This window comes from Cetorhinus maximus, chromosome 29, assembly GCF_964194155.1.
Source record: "Cetorhinus maximus chromosome 29, sCetMax3.hap1.1, whole genome shotgun sequence".
Lineage (NCBI taxonomy): Eukaryota > Metazoa > Chordata > Chondrichthyes > Lamniformes > Cetorhinidae > Cetorhinus > Cetorhinus maximus.
In genome coordinates this window covers 6,819,164-6,837,759 of record NC_135907.1, presented here as the reverse complement: position 1 = coordinate 6,837,759, position 18,596 = coordinate 6,819,164, and the positions used below count along the sequence as shown (strand labels likewise).

Below are 18,596 nucleotides of genomic sequence, written 5' to 3'. Positions count from 1 at the left end.
GATTGGAGAAGTTGGGACTGTATTCCTTGGGGAAAAGAAGTCTGAGAGGAGACTTGATAGAGGTATTGAAAATCATGAGGTATCTGGAGAGAGTAGATAGGGAGAAACTGCTTGCACCGATGAAAGGATCGAGAAGGAGCGGGCACAGGTTTAAAGTAACTAGCAGAAGAAGCAAAAGTGATAGGAGCAGCGAGTGGTCAGGGTCTGGAATGCACCGCCTGATAGCGTGGCGGAGGCAGGTTCAATTGAAGAGGGAATGAGATGATTATTTGAAAAGAAAGCATGTGCTGGGTTACGTGGAGAAGGCAGGAGAATGGCACGAAGTGAAATGTTCATTGGGAGAGCTGGTGCAGTCACGACGGGCGGAATGGGCTCCTTGTGCAGTGTAAGGATTGTGTGAACGTGGATGTAGACGTTTCCGAGTAGCTGTGTAAAGTGTGTGAGCTTTGAGGTGTGAGTTTTGACTGTTGCTGTATCAGCAGCAGCAGCAGCAGCGGGCGGGAGCGGCAGCAGAGAGCTGGTTGAAAATGTTGTGAGGCGAAAGGTGCAGCTGAGAGAGTGTTTGAGAGGTGTATTTGCAAGTGAAAGATGTTTTTGTATGAGTGAGGTAGAGTGTTTGTGAGATGAGAGTGGTGTCTGTGAGCGTTGGGTGAGCGTGCGTGTTTTTTGTGTGTAGATGGTGCGGGTGAGTGAGAAAGAAAGAAAGTTGTGTTTTGAAAGATGTGCATGTTGAAAAGTAAAGAAAGCAGATGTTTGTAAGAAAACTATTTTTAGCATTGAAAATCCCCTGGAAAGGGGTGGTGCACCATTCCCAGAGATACTGCAATACCGGGTCGATGCGTGGAGTGGACGGAGCAAGCCCCTATTCCATCTCCCTGTTCCAAAAATCAATTTAATATATGGTCCCCAGATAAGGGACGTATCAGATATTAAACTGATAAGAACAGATTTTTTTTTTTTTTTTGTAAAAATATACTTTATTCATAAAATATCTTCAATCACATTCAAAACCATTTCAAAAACAACATTACAAGGGTACAATCCAGGTTAAACTTTTACAAAATGTATCACCAGGTGCATCAGTACAAACAATATTACAATCATTTACAGCCTTTCATTTTGAGCTGTACAGCCCGAGGGGCTCTAAACAGTTCCCAGTCTCTCGGTGCGCTGTGGCAGAAAGGTCTTAGACAGCGACCCTTCCCCATTGCGCCTTTGCGGCAGCTGCCCCAAGCTTTAGTGCGTCCCTCAGCACGTAGTCCTGGACTTTGGATTGTGCCAGTCCGCAACAATCGGTCGGGGACAACTCTTTGTGCTGGAAGACCAACAAGTTTCGGGCAGACCAAAGCGCCTCTTTCACCGAGTTGATGATCCTCCAGCTGCAGTCGATGTTTGTCTCGGTGTGTGTCCCTGGGAACAGCCCGTAGAGCACAGAGTCCTGTGTCACAGAACTGCTCGGGATGAACCTCGACAGCAACCACTGCATCTCTCTCCAGACTTTCTTTGCAAAGGCACAATCCACAAGGAGGTGAACAACGGTCTCTTCCCCACCACAGCCACCTCGAGGGCAACGTGCAGAGGGGGTGAGACTCCTGGCGTGTAGGAAGGATCTGACGGGGAGGGCCTTTCTCACCACCAGCCAAGCTACGTCTTGGTGCTTGTTGGAAAGTTCTGGCGATGAGGCATTCTGCCAAATGACTTTGACAGTCTGCTCGGGGAACCATCCCACAGGGTCCACCCTCTCCTTATCCCTCAGGGCCTCTAGGACGTTACGTGCTGACCACTGCCTGATGGACTTGTGGTCAAAGGTGTTTTTCTGCATAAATTTTTCCACCAGGGACAGGTGTTGCTGTACGTGGCGCAGGTCTGGCCCATTCCTCACTCCTGCGCTGTGGCGATCACGCCAGCCATCTTCCGCTTTATCTGGAGGTCAAAAGTGGATCCTGTTTGCAGGGACATGATGTAAAAAAACTCTGGATGAAGGGGGAAAAAACATGCCCAACATCACCCTCATCCTGATGGCCACCTTTGTGTATGGCAGTATCAAGCTGTGTGTAGACCCAAACACCAAGCGTCACTACGTGCTGAGGTTCTACCTGTCCCTGGTGTTGCGAAGGATGGGTCTGGCCACCCTGCCGCGGAACGCTCCAAGTGCCGTATCACCTGCCCCGTGTGGAAAAACTTATGCAGAGAAACACCTTTGTCCGCAAGTCCATCAGGCAGTGGTTAGCACGTATCACCCTAGAGGCCCTGCGGGAAAAGGAGATGGTGGATTCCGGCGGACGGTTCGCCGAACAGACCGTCAGGGTCATTTGGCAGAATGCCTCATCACCAGAACTCTGAAGAGAGTGGCCGTGGTTCTTGTCGAGGTGCATCCCGAGCAGTTCCGTGACACAGGTATGGACTCTGTGCTCCAGGGGCTGTTCCCAGGGACACACGCCGAGACAAACATCAACTACCGCCGGAGGATCCACTCGGTGAAAGACACTCTTTGGCTGTCCGAAACTTGTTGGTCTTCCATTGCAAAGAGTTGGCACATTCCAAGGTCCAGGACTACGTGCTGAGGGACGCACTAAAGTTTGGGGCAAAGGCGTAATGGAGAAAGGTCGCTGTCTACGGTTGCGCTAGATGTGTCGTGTAACTGGCAGGTAATGGAAAATTTCGAGAAACACTCAGTCACAAGGGAGAACACGTGACAGGCATGAGAGACAATCCATGAGTCTTTGTAGCTGAGTTTCCGTGTGAGCAACTAGCTCACAGCGCAGAGGAGTTCTTCGATCGAGGCCTGCTGTATTTTTGTCTTTGCTTTCAGCTTGAGCAGTCAAAGAACAAAGAAGAAAAAAAAGTACAGCACAGGAACAGGCCCTTCGGCCCTCCAAGCCTGCGCCGATCGGTCTGTGGAGCTTGCCAGCTGACCAGGTATGCAGCTAAAGTCCTTCCACATCTACAGGGAAGGCAAAGTCAGCAGCGTTTCTCCCAGAGTGTAGAGAGTCCTTGGAACTCTCTTCCTCGAAAGGTGGTGGAAACAGAGTCTTTGAATATTTTCAAGACAGAGCTGGATAGATTAACAAGGCGGGGTTGGAAGGTTATCGCTGGTAGGCAGGAATGTGGGGTTGAGGTTACAATCGGATCAGCCATGATCTTCTGAGTAGTGGAGCAGGCTCTTGGGGCCCAGTGGCCTACTCCTGCTCCTAAGTTGTATGTTCAGACATGTAGGGGCATTACTTTTTACTGATTCCAGTGCTTCTCCTGCACTGAACCTGGAGAGTACTACGTCAGCTGCTGTTGAGTTGTTTCCTGATGCCCTGCTTTCTTTTGTACGAGCTGTCTAGCATCCTCGTTTATGGGCTTCCTTTGCTTGGCATTGGGCCTTCTTTTGGGCTGACTGTTGGTCTATTTCCTTTACGGGATGTCAGCATGACATCACCAGAAGGGAAATGTGTCATGTTATGAAGTCACAGTAAATAAGTCCAATGCATTATATCATTATAATAACACAAGATGATGATCAGCAGTGAGAAGGCAGGTGGCAGCAAGGATAAGTACAGGTACGACACAGCGAACAGCCTTAGATCCTGTTAAAATGTTGAAAATGTTTCTCCCCTTCTCGAAGATTATTTCCTTCAAAATTTTAGAAATCTTTCAGCTTCAACCAGAAGTCACACACAAGCCAAACAACAAAACCACCTGCGTGCACAGCACAGCACACCATCTGCCAGCCTGCAATGATGTCGGCTCTCTTTTAATCACCTTTTCCCCTCCCATCAGTCCTATTCAGCAGGCAAGCAAAGGAGCGCAGAAAATACATCTGCACGGCTGTTTCTAACTTCTAGAAAGGGAACAGCCTTATCCTAGGAAAGTGAAAAATACCTATACTGTCACAAAGTGATGAACTTGAACTGCAAAACACCACGCTTACCTGAGCTTGTGTCACAGTTTTTGCTGTCTATCTCAGCCAGTATTCTCAGTCGTCCATCCTGGCTTCTTGCTCTCTCTGCAGCTTTCAGATGCCTCCCCTTGGCCGGCCTCAGTGCTCGGTGATAGATCAGCGCTCGGTATTATTTCTGTCCTCAGTGGTAACTGCTAGGGGAGAAAGGCTTGACTTTTTCAATCACCTTTTACCTCAGTAAAATCCAAGTAGAACCTAAAGTGGCAATGCTTCTCCCTCTCAGCACCCAACATGTCTTGCCTTTTCTTCAGGTTGGATTTGAGGAAGCACTACAGTTGCTGCCTGGCTGCCATTTCAAGTACAGAGACAAGGGGCAGCCCCATGACCCCTCCCCCGACTCCTGCACAATATGCAAATGTAGCACATTGTCTGAGTGCAATTTGGGAGCTGAAGACGATTTCACAGTGGGATACAAGATATGAGGAGAGGTTTCCTCACAGACACACCGCCACATAAGCCCCTTTAAATTTGCGCGGCTGTGCAAAAAGTTTAATGGGCCCGCACACTTAAACAAATCGGTCACGCACTGTAATGACTCGCCTCATTCAGTTCAACAGAAATTAGGATCATGTTTTTAACCTGTGCCCTAGTTTTAAAATATTTTGTGTTCCATATTTACTTTCTCAATTTGTTATTAATTTACTTTACATTGCTTTATATTCTATTTTGTCTTGGACATGCATCACGGTTCGTTCAATCTCACTGGTTAAGAAAATTAAAATATTTAGTTTGATCAGGGTCTTACACTTGTCAAGAGGAGCCCTTTCAAATACTGGCCTGCTTTTGGAGGCCTGAAGTCACTGGAGCTGCACAAGTCAAGACGACTGAAGGCCTGATTCGCTGTGTAATATACTTTGCAGCATCTTGTTGCACTAGCAGGCAGGAAGGAGTTTTCAGCAATGCAGTTTAAAGGCTTGATACACTAAGTACACTTTCATTTCAGGTTTGTCATTTCAGGACGCTGCGTGTTTTTTTGCTCTGTTTTCTGACTCTGAAATTCTAATTCAGACTGTGGAGAAGAGCTGTTGTTGCTGCTGTTGGTTTTCTTTGTAACTGTTGTCGTTTTTTTGTGGAAAAATATACCTTATCCATAAAATATCTGAAAGAACATTACAAAACATTTCAAAATGGCCATCGCAAAAAGTGCAATCATATTCCAGTTTTTCAAATAGATCATGTCGCACCCTGCGACGCTTCAATACGATCAATGAACATTACAGACATTTCAACATGCTCATTACAGGCAGTCAGACAGTGCAATAGTATTCAAGTTATCTACATAGATCATGTTGCACTCTGAGGTGCTTCAATACAATTGTGATAAATGTAATATTCACTGCATACATTCAATGTGAGTCTTTCAGGCCGAGGGGTCCATACCTTTCCCAGTCCCTCGGTGCACTATGGCTGAAAGGTCTTAGACAGCGACCGTTCCCCACTGCGCATTTGTGGCGGCTGCCCCAAGCTTTAGTGCGTCCCTCAGCACGTAGTCCTCGGCCTTGGAATGTGCCAGCCAGTCTGCAACACTCTGCTGGGGACAACTCATCGCACTGGAAGACCAACAAGTTTCGGGCAGACCAAAGAGCGTCTTTCACCGAGTAGATGATCCTCCACCTGCTTGTCTCGATGTGCGTCCCTGTCCCTGGGATCAACACGTAGAGCACAGAGACCTGTGTCACAGAACTGCTTGGGATGAACCGCGACAAAAACCACGGCAACTCTCTGCAGACCTTCTTTGCAAACGCACATTCCACAAAGAGGTGAACAACGGTCTCGTCCCCACGACAGCCACCTCGAGGTCAACATGCAGAGAGGGTGAGACTTCAGGAAGGATCTGACGGGGAGGGCATTTCTCACCACCAGCCAAGCTACGTCTTGGTGCTTGTTGGAAAGTTCTGGAGACGAGGCATTCTGCCAAACGACTTTGACAGTCTGCTCGGGGAAACATCGCACAGGATCCACCATCTCCTTTCCCCGCAGGGCCTATAGGACGTTACGTGCCGACCACTGCCTGATGGACTTGGGGTCAAAGGTGTTTTTCTGCATAAAGTTTTCCACCAGGGACAGGTGGTACGGCACGGTCCAACTACTTGGAGCGTTCCGCGGCAGCGTGGCCACACCCATCCTTCGCTAAACCAGGGACAGGTAGAACCTCAGCACGTAGTGACACCTGGTGTTTGCGTACCGAGGGTCTACGCACAGCTTGATACAGCCGCACACAAAGGTGGCCATCAGTGTGAGGGCGATGTTGGGCACGTTTATTCCCCCTTTATCTAGAGGCTTATACAGCGCGTCCCTGCGGACACGATCCATTTTCGACCTCCAGATAAAGCGGAAGATGGCTCGGGTGATTGCCGTCGCGCAGCAGTCTGGAATGGGCCAGACCTGCGCCATGTACAGCAACAGCGAGAGTGCCTCACACCTGATGACCAGGTTCTTACCCGCAACGGAGAGGAAGCGTCGCTCCCAGATTCCCAGTTTCCTTTTCACCATAGACACTGGATCCTTCCAGTTTCTAACGCATACCCCGGTCCCTCTGAACCATATCCCCAGCACCTTCAGGCCGTCAGCACTGACCGTGAAGGGGACAAAGGATCGGTCAGCCCAGTTCCCAAAGAACACGGCCTCGCTCTTCCCACGATTTACCTTGGCTCCCGAGTCCAGTTCGAACTGGTCGCAGATGTGGATCAGTCTGCACACCGACAGCGGATCAGAACAGAAGACGGCGACATCGTCCATGTACAGGGAGGCTTTGATCTGAGTGCCTCCACTGCCTGGGATCGTCACTCCTCTAATGCCCGGATCCTTCCTGATGGACTCAGCAAAGAACAGGCGAGAGAGGACAGCCCTGCCTGACTCCAGATTTAATTGGAAAGCTATCTGATTCCCACCCATTGATTGAGACTGCGCTACTGATGTTAGTGTAGAGTAGGATCCAACTGGATCCAATTGCGAATTCCCTCCCCAAACCCCATTTTGAGAGCACATCCACCATGTAGGTGTGCGATATTCTGTCAAAGGCTTTCTCCTAATCCAGGCTGATGAGGCAGGTGTCCACACCCCTGTCCTGCACATAGGCAATCGTATCCCTGAGCAGCGCCAGGCTGTCAGAGATCTTCCTGCCCGGCACAGTGCAGGTCTGGTCAGGGTGTATCACCAATTCCAGAGCGGATTTGACCCGATTGGCGATGACCTTGGACAGAATCTTATAGTCCACATTCAACAGTGAAATGGGTCGCCAATTTCTAATTTCCTCCCTTTCTTCCTTGTGCTTGTACATGAGGGTGATGATGCCTTTCCTCATGGATTCTGACATACTGCCGGCCAGGAGCATACTCTCGTACACCCCTAGCAGGTCTGGGCCCATCCAGTCCCACAGAGCCCAATACAACTCCGCCGGCAAGCCGTCGCTTCTGGGGAGATTTACTCTTCTCGAAGGACTCAAGGGCCTAAGTCAGTTCGTCAGGAGTTCGCGGTTTGTCCAGCCTCTCCCGTGTACTGTCGCCTAAGACCTCCGTGATAGAGGACAAGGAGGACTGGGAGGCCGTGCTGTCCGTCGGCTTCACGTCATAAAATCCGGCATAAAAGGATTTGCTGATCCTCAAAATGTCGGACTGCGCTGACTTTACTGATCCGTCTTCTTCATTCAGGCTGCTGATCACAGAGCTCTCTCTCTGTACCTTTTGGAAGAAGAAACGTGAGCACGTCTCATCCTGCTCCACGGAGCGGACTCTGGAACGGAAGATGTTCTTGGAGGCAAAGGGCTAGGCTTGCTGGCTCTTCACCTCTTGGAGTTCTTCCTTGACATCGACCCCCACCGACTGCAGCCGGAGCAGATTCTGCATGTTTTTCTGGAGTCGGGACATTTCCCTCTCTTCCTTTCTAGCTTTCTGGATGCTTTTGAGGATGAAAAGCCTCTTGGTGTTTCCCTTGATCGCTTCCCACCAGTGTGTCAGGGGCTCAAAGAGGGGTTTCATGGTTCTCCCACCTTCATAAGCCCTCTTGAGCTCCTCAATGTTCTCTGGGGTCAGCAGTTGCACGAATAGCTTCCATGCCCCCCTGCCCACCCTCAGGTCCTTCTCCAAGTGGCAGTCCGCCAGTAGGAGGCAGTGGTCAGAGAAGAACACCGGCTTGACCTCGGTGGATCTGACTGTGAATGCACGGGACACAAAGAGGAAGTCTATCCTGGAACGAATGGACCCGTCTGGCCGCGACCAGGTGTATCTACGCTGCGCTCCGTCTGCAGGGTTGCTGAAGACGTCGTGCAGCTTGGCATCCTTAACTGTTTCCATCAGGGATCTGGACGTAGCGTCCAATCTGCTTCCGGCCCTGCCGGATCGTCCAGCCGCATCGATGATGCAGTTGAAGTCACCGCCCAGAATGACCGGCCTGGAGGTCGCCAGCAGCAGTGGGAGCTGCTGAAAAACCTCCAGCCGCTCAGCTCCTTGTGACGGGCCATACACGTTAATTAACCGGAGTGGAGCGTTCTTGTACATTACGTCTGCTACGAGGAGTCGCCCGCCCACCACCTCCTTGACCTCGGAGACGGTGAAGTTGCCTCCCCGCAGCAGAATACCCAGGCCGGAGGAACGAGAGTCATTTCCGCCCGACCAGATCGATGGCCCGTGGGACCACCACCGTGACCATTGCCTGTAGGAGCTGAACTGGATAAGCTCACTTATCCACGTTAAACTCCATCTGCCAAATTTTGGCCCATTCACCTAACCTGTCCATATCCATTTGTAAATTTCTCATTTCTTCACTGCAACTTACTTTCCCACCTATTTTGGTGTCATCTGCAAATTTAGCTATGGTACCTTCTACTCCTGAATCCAAGTAAATAGTTGGGGCCCAAGGACCGAACCCTGTGGCACCCCACTAGTTACAGCTTGCCATCCACAAAAGACCCATTTATCCTGACTCTCTGCTTTCTGTTGGTTAGCCAAAGCTCTATCCAAGCAAATATATTACCCTTAGCTGCGTGTGATCTTATCTTGTGTATTAATCTTTTGTGCGGCACCTTATCAAATGCCTTCTGGAAGTCCAGACATACTACATCTACAGGATCGCCATTATCCACTTTGCTTGTCACATCTTCAAAGAACTCTAGCAATTTAGTCAAACACGATTTAGTCTTCATAAAGCCATGCTGACTCTGATGGATTGCATTTTGACTTGCATTTTAGGAAGGTAGTGAAGGCATTGGAGAGAGTGCAGAAGAGGTTTACGAGTTTGGTTCCAGGGGCGAGGAAGTTGAGTTATGAAGTAAGATTGGAGAAGTTGGGACTGTATTCCTTGGGGAAAAGAAGTCTGAGAGGAGACTTGATAGAGGTATTGAAAATCATGAGGTATCTGGAGAGAGTAGATAGGGAGAAACTGCTTGCACCGATGAAAGGATCGAGAAGGAGCGGGCACAGGTTTAAAGTAACTAGCAGAAGAAGCAAAAGTGATAGGAGCAGCGAGTGGTCCGGGTCTAGAATGCACCGCCTGATAGCGTGGCGGAGGCAGGTTCAATTGAAGAGGGAATGAGATGATTATTTGAAAAGAAAGCATGTGCTGGGTTACGTGGAGAAGGCAGGAGAATGGCACGAAGTGAAATGTTCATTGGGAGAGCTGGTGCAGTCACGACGGGCGGAATGGGCTCCTTGTGCAGTGTAAGGATTGTGTGAACGTGGATGTAGACGTTTCCGAGTAGCTGTGTAAAGTGTGTGAGCTTTGAGGTGTGAGTTTTGACTGTTGCTGTATCAGCAGCAGCAGCAGCAGCGGGCGGGAGCGGCAGCAGAGAGCTGGTTGAAAATGTTGTGAGGCGAAAGGTGCAGCTGAGAGAGTGTTTGAGAGGTGTATTTGCAAGTGAAAGATGTTTTTGTATGAGTGAGGTAGAGTGTTTGTGAGATGAGAGTGGTGTCTGTGAGCGTTGGGTGAGCGTGCGTGTTTTTTGTGTGTAGATGGTGCGGGTGAGTGAGAAAGAAAGAAAGTTGTGTTTTGAAAGATGTGCATGTTGAAAAGTAAAGAAAGCAGATGTTTGTAAGAAAACTATTTTTAGCATTGAAAATCCCCTGGAAAGGGGTGGTGCACCATTCCCAGAGATACTGCAATACCGGGTCGATGCGTGGAGTGGACGGAGTAAGCCCCTATTCCATCTCCCTGCTCCAAAAATCAATTTAATATATGGTCCCCAGATAAGGGACGTATCAGATATTAAACTGATAAGAACAGTTTTTTTTTTTTGCAAAAATATACTTTATTCATAAAATATCTTCAATCACATTCCAAACCATTTCAAAAACAACATTACAAGGGTACAATCCAGGTTAAACTTTTACAAAATGTATCACCAGGTGCATCAGTACAAACAATATTACAGTCATTTACAGCCTTTCATTTTGATCTGTACAGCCCGAGGGGCTCTAAACAGTTCCCAGTCTCTCGGTGCGCTGTGGTAGAAAGGTCTTAGACAGCGACCCTTCCCCATTGCGCCTTTGCGGCAGCTGCCCCAAGCTTTAGTGCGTCCCTCAGCACGTAGTCCTGGACTTTGGATTGTGCCAGTCCGCAACAATCGGTCGGGGACAAATCTTTGTGCTGGAAGACCAACAAGTTTCGGGCAGACCAAAGCGCGTCTTTCACCGAGTTGATGATCCTCCAGCTGCAGTTGATGTTTGTCTCGGTGTGTGTCCCTGGGAACAGCCCGTAGAGCACAGAGTCCTGTGTCACAGAACTGCTCGGGATGAACCTCGACAGCAACCACTGCATCTCTCTCCAGACTTTCTTTGCAAAGGCACAATCCACAAGGAGGTGAACAACGGTCTCTTCCCCACCACAGCCACCTCGAGGGCATCGTGCAGAGGGGGTGAGACTCCTGGCGTGTAGGAAGGATCTGACGGGGAGGGCCTTTCTCACCACCAGCCAAGCTACGTCTTGGTGCTTGTTGGAAAGTTCTGGCGATGAGGCATTCTGCCAAATGACTTTGACAGTCTGCTCGGGGAACCATCCCACAGGGTCCACCCTCTCCTTATCCCTCAGGGCCTCTAGGACGTTACGTGCTGACCACTGCCTGATGGACTTGTGGTCAAAGGTGTTTTTCTGCATAAATTTTTCCACCAGGGACAGGTGGTACGGCACGGTCCAACTACTTGGAGCGTTCCGCGGCAGCGTGGCCAGACCCATCCTTCGCAACACCGGGGACAGGTAGAACCTCAGCACGTAGTGACACTTGGTGTTTGCGTACTGAGGGTCTACGCACCGCTTGATGCAGCCGCACACAAAGGTGGCCATCAGTATGAGGGCGATGTTGGGCACGTTTTTTCCCCCTTTATCTAGAGGCTTGTACATCGCGTCCCTGCAGACACGATCCATTTTCGACCTCCAGATAAAGCGGAAGATGGCTCGAGTGATCGCCGTCGCGCAGGAGTGTGGAATGGGCCAGACCTGCGCCACGTACAGCAACAGCGAGAGTACCTCACACCTGATGACCAGGTTCTTACCCGCAATGGAGAGGGAGCGTCGCTCCCACATGCCCAGTTTCCTTTTCACCATAGCCACTCGCTCCTTCCAGTTTCTAACGCATGCCCCGGTCCCTCCGAACCATATCCCCAGCACCTTCAGGCCGTCAGCCCTGACAGTGAAGGGGACAAAGGATCGGTCAGCCCAGTTCCCAAAGAACATGGCCTCGCTCTTCCCACGATTTACCTTGGCTCCCGAGGCCAGTTCGAACTGGTCGCAGACGTGCATCAGTCTGCGCACCGACAGCGGATCCGAGCAGAAGACGACGACGTCGTCCATGTACAGGGAGGCTTTTACCTGAGTGCCTCCACTGCCTGGGATCGTCACTCCTCTTATGCCCGGATCCTTCCTGATGGACTCGGCAAAGGGTTCTATGCAGCACACAAAAAGGACAGGCGAGAGAGGGCAGCCCTGCCTGACTCCAGATTTAATCGGAAAGCTATCTGTTTCCCACCCATTGATTGAGACTGCGCTACTGATGTTAGTGTAGAGCAGTTGGATCCAATTTCGAATTCCCTCCCCAAAGCCCATTTTGGAGAGCACATCCCCCATGTAGGTGTGCGATATTCTGTCAAAGGCCTTCTCCTGATCCAAGCTGATGAGGCAGGTATCCACACCCCTGTCCTGTACATAGGCAATCGTATCCCTGAGCAGCGCCAGGCTGTCAGAGATCTTCCTGCCTGGCACAGAGCAGGTCTGGTCAGGGTGAATCACCAATTCCAGAGCGGATTTGACCCGGTTGGCGATGACCTTGGACAGAATCTTATAGTCCATATTCAACAGTGAAATGGGTCGCCAATTTCTAATTTCCTCCCTTTCCCCCTTGTGCTTGTAGATGAGGGTGATGATGCCTTTCCTCATGGATTCTGACATGCTGCCGGCCAGGAGCATACTCTCGTACACTTCTAGCAGGTCTGGGCCGATCAAGTCCCACAGAGCCGAATACAACTCCGCCGGCAGGCCGTCGCTTCCGGGGGTTTTACTCTTCTCGAAGGACTCGAGGGCCTTAGTCAGTTCGTCAGGAGTTAGCGGTTTGTCTAGGCTCTCCCGCGTACTGTGGTCTAGGACCTCCGTGATAGAGGACAGGAAGGACTGGGAGGCCGTGCTGTCCGTGGGCTTCACGTCATACAGTCCGGCATAAAAGGATTTGCTGATCCTCAGAATGTCGGACCGTGATGACTTTACTGAGCCGTCTTCTTCCTTCAGGCTGCTGATCACAGAGCGCTCTCTGTGTACCTTTTGGAAGAAGAAACGTGAGCACGTCTCATCCTGCTCCACGGAGCGGACTCTGGAACGGAAGATGATCTTGGAGGCCTCCGAGGCAAAGTGCGAGGCTTGCTGGCCCTTCACCTCTTGGAGCTCCTCCTTGACATCGACCCCCATCGACCGCAGCCGGAGCAGATTCTGCATCTTTTCCTGGAGTCGGGACATTTCCCTCTGTTCCTTTCTAGCTTTCTGGGTGCCTTTGAGGATGAAAAACCTCTTGATGCTTCCCTTGATCACTTCCCACCAGTGTGTCAGGGACTCAAAGAGGGGTTTCACGGTTCTCCAACCTTTGTAATCCCTCTTGAGCTCCTCAATGTTCTCTGGGGTCAGCAGTTGCACATTTAGCTTCCATGCCCCCCTGCCCACCCTCAGGTCTTCCTCCAAGTGGCAGTCCGCCAGTAGGAGGCAGTGGTCAGAGAAGAACACCGGCTTGACCTCGGTGGATCTGACTGTGAATGCACGGGACACAAACAGGAAGTCTATCCTGGAACGAATGGACCCGTCTGGCCGCGACCAGGTGTATCTACGCTGCGCTCCGTCTGCAGGGTTGCTGAAGACGTCGTGCAGCTTGGCATCCTTAACTGTTTCCATCAGGGATCTGGACGTAGCGTCCAATCTGCTTCCGGCCCTGCCGGATCGTCCAGCCGCATCGATGATGCAGTTGAAGTCCCCGCCCAGAATGACCGGCCTGGAGGTCGCCAGCAGCAGTGGGAGCTGCTGAAAAACCTCCAGCCGCTCAGCCCCTTGTGCCGGGCCGTACACGTTAATTAACCGGAGTGGAGCGTTCTTGTACATTACGTCTGCTACCAGGAGTCGCCCGCCCACCACCTCCTTGACCTCGGAGACGGTGAAGTTGCCTCCCCGCAGCAGAATACCCAGGCCGGAGGAACGAGAGTCGTTTCCGCCCGACCAGATCGATGGCCCGTGGGACCACCATCGTGACCATTGCCTGTAGGAGCTGAGGTGCGGTATCGCACACTCCTGCAGAAACAACAGGTCAGCTTTGACCTTGGCTAGGTAGTCCAAGGTCGCAACACATCGCGTAGTAGATTTAATGCTACGCACATTTATGGATACAATCTTTAAACCCATATTAAAGCATTTATTCTCCTACCAAACCCACTGTCTCTGAGAGTCCCAGACCTTTAGTCTGCTCCTTCATACCCGTAGTGAGCTCAAATTCCTTCACTTTGGATGGGCTGAGGTAGATCTCCTTGGCCGTGTTCTGCTCCAGTGGCATCTGGAGGTTCACGTAGTGAGCGGATTTTGAGATGACCTTTGCTGGAGAAGCTTCTCCAAAACTCACCCCCTCTGGGGGGTTGCTGTTCCCGGCTTCCTGGAGCTGGGGTGCGATGATTGCCTCACTGCTCCCAGATTCCAGGGGCTGTGGTGCACTGGCCTCCTCAGGTTGCAGGCCAAGTTGGGGTGCGCTGGTCTCCTTGTTGTCTCCAATTTTCTGGAGCTCGGGTGTCTCGTCCTCCAACGCCCTGGAGCTTTGCCGCCTCTTCTGTCGGTGCCGCTCTGGCACTTCCTCATCCGAAGAGCTGCTGCCCTTGTCATCCGTGTCGGATGGGAGACGCCTCTTGCCGCTTCTCTGGGAAACGCCTTTGCTTCTTCTTCGCTCCCTCTTACTTTTCTTGTTCTTCACCGTCCGCCACTCCCCCTGCTGCTTTTCCACTGCTGCCTCCTCCTCCATTGATTCGCTGTCCTGAGGACTGGAAGGTTCAGGGGGTAGTGCTGTTGATTGGCTCTCTGTTGCCTCAATCTCTTTCTCCACCTTGTCTCTCTCTGTGTCCTCCTTTGTCCCGTTGAGCTCCCTGGGGGCCTTGGTGGTTGGAGTGACACGGAACATTTCTTCTGCTTCCCCGTGGTCGGCTTTGGCTGCCTGTGCGTAAGTACGGCAGCGTTTGGGGCAGGTCCTGTAGAGGTGACTTGCCTCGCCACACAGGTTGCAGCACTTGGCCTGTTTGCAGTCTTTTGTCTGGTGCCCTTCCTGTTTGCAGATCTTGCAGAGGGAGGCGCTGCAGTTGGCCGCCACATGACCAGCCTTGCCGCATGAGCGACAATGCTTGGGTTGCCCAGCGTAGACCAGGTAGCCACGGTTTCCCCCGATAGCGAAACTGGAAGGAGGGTGGAAAATGGCTCCCTTACCATCGGTCTTTAGCGTGACCTTAAACAGGCGTTTGCCTGTCCAGATCCCCAAGTCGTCTCGAATCTCAGTGCCGCTCCCCACCTTATCGAAGTACCTGGTGAGGAAGGTGACCACGTCGGCGACAGGGACGAAGGGGTTGTACACATGCACCATCACCTCACGTTCCCGTTGCAACGGCAGAGAAAAGTGCGGCTCCGCCGTCAGGATCTTCATCTCCGGCAGGTCTCTCTTCTCCTCGAACACCCTCAGGAGCCGGACGCAGTCTGCCACTTGCTTGAACGTCACGTCGAAATAACCACCTTTGCGGGAGTCATGCAGGGTGAAGATCTCCGTAGCTTGGAAGCCGCACGCCTTCAACAGGATCCTCCTGGTGAAGAAGCCCCGATCCATAGGTGATCCTCCTTCGTCGCTGTGGTTCACCGTGACTCGGACGGTGATAGGTAACCCACGGTATGAATTCGGATTACGATTGGTTTTCGCCCTTCCATCCCGACCTTGCCATGGCAGGACCATGGTGTCGCCCCTGCAACACTACACTTGATGTTAGCCAAAAGGCCGAGAAGCGATGAGAAAGAAAGAAAGTTGTGTTTTGAAAGATGCGCATGTTGAAAAGTAAAGAAAGCAGATGTTTGTAAGAAATCTATTTTTAGCATTGAAAATCCCCTGGAAAGGGGTGGTGCACCATTCCCAGAGATACTGCAATACCGGGTCGATGCGTGGAGTGGACGGAGCAAGCCCCTACTCCATCTCCCTGCTCCAAAAATCAATTTAATATATGGTCCCCAGATAAGGGACATATCAGATATTAAACTGATAAGAACAGATTTTTTTTTTTTTTTTTGTAAAAATATACTTTATTCATAAAAATCTTCAATCACATTCAAAACCATTTCAAAAACAACATTACAAGGGTACAATCCAGGTTAAACTTTTACAAAATGTATCACCAGGTGCATCAGTACAAACAATATTACAGTCATTTACAGCCTTTCATTTTGATCTGTACAGCCCGAGGGGCTCTAAACAGTTCCCAGTCTCTCGGTGCGCTGTGGTAGAAAGGTCTTAGACAGCGACCCTTCCCCATTGCGCCTTTGCGGCAGCTGCCCCAAGCTTTAGTGCGTCCCTCAGCACGTAGTCCTGGACTTTGGATTGTGCCAGTCCACAACAATCGGTCGGGGACAAATCTTTGTGCTGGAAGACCAACAAGTTTCGGGCAGACCAAAGCGCCTCTTTCACCGAGTTGATGATCCTCCAGCTGCAGTTGATGTTTGTCTCGGTGTGTGTCCCTGGGAACAGCCCGTAGAGCACAGAGTCCTGTGTCACAGAACTGCTCGGGATGAACCTCGACAGCAGCCACTGCATCTCTCTCCAGACTTTCTTTGCAAAGGCACAATCCACAAGGAGGTGAACAACGGTCTCTTCCCCACCACAGCCACCTCGAGGGCATCGTGCAGAGGGGGTGAGACTCCTGGCGTGTAGGAAGGATCTGACGGGGAGGGCCTTTCTCACCACCAGCCAAGCTACGTCTTGGTGCTTGTTGGAAAGTTCTGGCGATGAGGCATTCTGCCAAATGACTTTGACAGTCTGCTCGGGGAACCATCCCACAGGGTCCACCCTCTCCTTATCCCTCAGGGCCTCTAGGACGTTACGTGCTGACCACTGCCTGATGGACTTGTGGTCAAAGGTGTTTTTCTGCATAAATTTTTCCACCAGGGACAGGTGGTACGGCACGGTCCAACTACTTGGAGCGTTCCGCGGCAGCGTGGCCAGACCCATCCTTCGCAACACCGGGGACAGGTAGAACCTCAGCACGTAGTGACACTTGGTGTTTGCGTACCGAGGGTCTACGCACCGCTTGATGCAGCCGCACACAAAGGTGGCCATCAGTATGAGGGCGATGTTGGGCACGTTTTTTCCCCCTTTATCTAGAGGCTTGTACATCGCGTCCCTGCAGACACGATCCATTTTCGACCTCCAGATAAAGCGGAAGATGGCTCGAGTGATCGCCATCGCGCAGGAGTGTGGAATGGGCCAGACCTGCGCCACGTACAGCAACAGCGAGAGTACCTCACACCTGATGACCAGGTTCTTACCCGCAATGGAGAGGGAGCGTCGCTCCCACATGCCCAGTTTCCTTTTCACCATAGCCACTCGCTCCTTCCAGTTTCTAACGCATGCCCCGGTCCCTCCGAACCATATCCCCAGCACCTTCAGGCCGTCAGCCCTGACAGTGAAGGGGACAAAGGATCGGTCAGCCCACTTCCCAAAGAACATGGCCTCGCTCTTCCCACGATTTACCTTGGCTCCCGAGGCCAGTTCGAACTGGTCGCAGACGTGCATCAGTCTGCGCACCGACAGCGGATCCGAGCAGAAGACGGCGACGTCGTCCATGTACAGGGAGGCTTTTACCTGAGTGCCTCCACTGCCTGGGATCGTCACTCCTCTTATGCCCGGATCCTTCCTGATGGACTCGGCAAAGGGTTCTATGCAGCACACAAAAAGGACAGGCGAGAGAGGGCAGCCCTGCCTGACTCCAGATTTAATCGGAAAGCTATCTGTTTCCCACCCATTGATTGAGACTGCGCTACTGATGTTAGTGTAGAGCAGTTGGATCCAATTTCGAATTCCCTCCCCAAACCCCATTTTGGAGAGCACATCCCCCATGTAGGTGTGCGATATTCTGTCAAAGGCCTTCTCCTGATCCAAGCTGATGAGGCAGGTATCCACACCCCTGTCCTGTACATAGGCAATCGTATCCCTGAGCAGCGCCAGGCTGTCAGAGATCTTCCTGCCTGGCACAGAGCAGGTCTGGTCAGGGTGAATCACCAATTCCAGAGCGGATTTGACCCGGTTGGCGATGACCTTGGACAGAATCTTATAGTCCATATTCAACAGTGAAATGGGTCGCCAATTTCTAATTTCCTCCCTTTCCCCCTTGTGCTTGTAGATGAGGGTGATGATGCCTTTCCTCATGGATTCTGACATGCTGCCGGCCAGGAGCATACTCTCGTACACTTCTAGCAGGTCTGGGCCAATCAAGTCCCACAGAGCCGAATACAACTCCGCCGGCAGGCCGTCGCTTCCGGGGGTTTTACTCTTCTCGAAGGACTCGAGTGCCTTAGTCAGTTCGTCAGGGGTTAGCGGTTTGTCTAGGCTCTCCCGCGTACTGTGGTCTAGGACCTCCGTGATAGAGGACAGGAAGGACTGGGAGGCCGTGCTGTCCGTGGGCTTCACGTCATACAGTCCGGCATAAAAGGATTTGCTGATCCTCAGAATGTCGGACCGTGATGACTTTACTGAGCCGTCTTCTTCCTTCAGGCTGCTGATCACAGAGCGCTCTCTGTGTACCTTTTGGAAGAAGAAACGTGAGCACGTCTCATCCTGCTCCACGGAGCGGACTCTGGAACGGAAGATGATCTTGGAGGCCTCCGAGGCAAAGTGCGAGGCTTGCTGGCCCTTCACCTCTTGGAGCTCCTCCTTGACATCGACCCCCATCGACTGCAGCCGGAGCAGATTCTGCATCTTTTCCTGGAGTCGGGACATTTCCCTCTGTTCCTTTCTAGCTTTCTGGGTGCCTTTGAGGATGAAAAACCTCTTGATGCTTCCCTTGGTCACTTCCCACCAGTGTGTCAGGGACTCAAAGAGGGGTTTCACGGTTCTCCAACCTTTGTAATCCCTCTTGAGCTCCTCAATGTTCTCTGGGGTCAGCAGTTGCACATTTAGCTTCCA

The 18,596-nt window shown here is 51.4% G+C and overlaps 3 pseudogenes; all 3 read right to left on the bottom strand.

The window, feature by feature from the left end:
• Positions 1-795: 795 nt before the first annotated feature.
• On the bottom strand, positions 796-974 carry LOC144669670 (U2 spliceosomal RNA; annotated as a pseudogene).
• A 9,039-nt stretch (positions 975-10,013) lies between these two features.
• On the bottom strand, positions 10,014-10,187 carry LOC144669856 (U2 spliceosomal RNA; annotated as a pseudogene).
• Positions 10,188-15,538: 5,351 nt separating this feature from the next.
• LOC144669753 (U2 spliceosomal RNA) lies at positions 15,539-15,718 on the bottom strand (annotated as a pseudogene).
• Between the last annotated feature and the right edge of the window lie 2,878 nt (positions 15,719-18,596).